The sequence below is a fragment of the Silene latifolia genome, chromosome Y (genome assembly GCF_048544455.1).
Source record: "Silene latifolia isolate original U9 population chromosome Y, ASM4854445v1, whole genome shotgun sequence".
NCBI classification, from domain to species: domain Eukaryota; kingdom Viridiplantae; phylum Streptophyta; class Magnoliopsida; order Caryophyllales; family Caryophyllaceae; genus Silene; species Silene latifolia.
The window spans coordinates 374,066,778-374,068,854 of record NC_133538.1 but is presented as its reverse complement, the minus strand read 5'-3'; the positions used below and the strand labels follow the sequence as shown (position 1 = coordinate 374,068,854).

The 2,077-nt window shown below is 42.9% G+C and overlaps 1 non-coding gene across 1 annotated transcript; it reads right to left on the bottom strand.

Annotated features, from left to right (window-relative positions):
- Positions 1–897: 897 nt before the first annotated feature.
- Positions 898–1,004, bottom strand: LOC141634867 (small nucleolar RNA R71). Its single transcript, XR_012539585.1, has one exon. It is a non-coding gene; the product is annotated as a small nucleolar RNA R71 (small nucleolar RNA).
- Between the last annotated feature and the right edge of the window lie 1,073 nt (positions 1,005–2,077).

Genomic DNA, 2,077 nt, shown 5'->3' with positions numbered 1-2,077 from the left:
TCTGATCCCTCACCCAATCACCCTTAAGGTCTGTTTGGTCAACAAGATCGGTCAACAACGTTCCTACAATTCCCGAGTATTACAGTAATTCTCGTCTCCTTGTGTTCGACCCCTACCTTACTACATTAGTTTATTAGTCGAGTTTTGGGTATCTTTGATTAGGTTGCGACATCCTATCAAGTTTTGGCATCGTTGCCGGGGAGCACGGTTTTATTGCGTTTAGAATTGTTGATTTCTATCTTGTTTTCTTTTGTCCTAAGGAACACTTATTCCTTGAGACCGTTACTTGCAAGTTTGTTGAGATTTTGTATCATATGCCCAGGTCCTCTGGTACCGGAGAATTGATTCACTTTGTTCCGGAGCCTGAGATAACGTTCCATCGCCGACTCAAATATTTCAAGGAGTTTGACGCATCTTCTAGTCCCGGAGGTTTGGGTCGTATTTGTACCAATTACCCAATCCATGACGAGGAAGAAGGTTTTATTTTATAATCTCCACTGCCACCACCGTCTCCAATCAAAAAGATGGTGAAGCTTTCCGATCATTCCAAGCCAACCGCGGACATGCTTCCAATGGGTATCACTACTACCCAAATTGGAGCCACGGATTTCGAGATCAAACCGGCTTTCATCAACCTTTTGGAGAGAAGGCAATTTGAGAGGGAGTCCTTTGAAGGATTCCAATTTTCATGTTCAAAATTTTTGTGACTATTGCTCCATGATTCGGCAAACGGGAGTCACGTAAGCTCAAATAAGGGAGATACTTTTCCATTTTTTATTGAAGGACAAGGCTAAGCTATGGATAAATAGCCTTGATAGAGAAGCTATGGGAATCACCAATTGGGAGACTTTGGCTCTTGCTTTCTACCAAAAGTATTTTCCACCGGAGAAAACTCAAATCTTGAGGAGCCAAATCACGTGATTTTGCCAACAAGCACTAGAGAGCCTTTATGAGGCTTGGGAGAGGTACAAGGATTTGCAAAGGCAATGCCCACATCATGGGTTGGATCCTTAGTTTCTTGCTATAACATTCTACAATGGATGTTGTGTCGAGTCCTGAAGAGTACTTGATTCCGCCAACAATGGGCGGTTTGATTAAATTGACACCAATATTGCTCATGCCACGATTTAATCTAAGGCGATTCATGATGCCCAATATGTCAATTCCCAGAGTACACCAATCAAAGGTAAAGAGGAAGCTTCCGATACTTCCATTTTGAAAGCTCAAATCTTATTGCTCCAACAAAAATTGGAGACTCAAAATGCGGCTTCCTCTCTTCAACAAGTTAACGCCATGTCCTCTACAAGCCAAATTGTTGTTTGCAAAGGTTGCGGAGGTACGGGTCATTACGCCGCTCTATGCCAAGCTACTATTGAGGAGGTAAATGTTTTTCAAAGTTTTAGACAAACTTCATTTCAACCGGGTACGTTTTCAAACACTTACAATCCAAACACGAAGTTTCACCCGAACTTGCCTTATAAAAGCAACAATGTGCTCAACCCTCAACCACAACAAACTTTTGTCCCTCAACCTCCACAACAACAAAATGCCTATGTTCCTCTAAAACAAAGGTTCAATTATCCACCAGGCTATCAAAATCAAAACCAACAACAAAGGCCACCTCTACAAAATTTCCAACTAACCCAAGGCCCACCACCCCAAAATGCCCAAAAAAATAACTAGGGGGGGGGGGGGAACAAACTTGAACCCTTGGTGATGCATATGGTTAAGACTCAATCCGAGTTGGTGGCTCAATACCAAAAGAGTGATCAAGCTCACAGTACCGCCATCAAGATGCTAGAGAATAAAATGGCCCAACTAGCCTCCTCTAGCTCTCAAAGGAAGACGGGTCAACTACCACCCCAAGGTGAGCAACCACATGAGACGGTTAATGTCATTCAATTGAGGAGTAGTAATAGCTATGATGAGCCATCCATGACTTTGGATGATGACGTGGTGAGTAAAGAGTCCAAGTTTGGGGGAGATGCCAAAAAAGAAGGCTAGTGAAGAGCCTATTGTGGAAGATGTTGAAGAGGAGGTCCCCTTTCTTAAGGTAAAAGAGCTTGCTACTCCCATA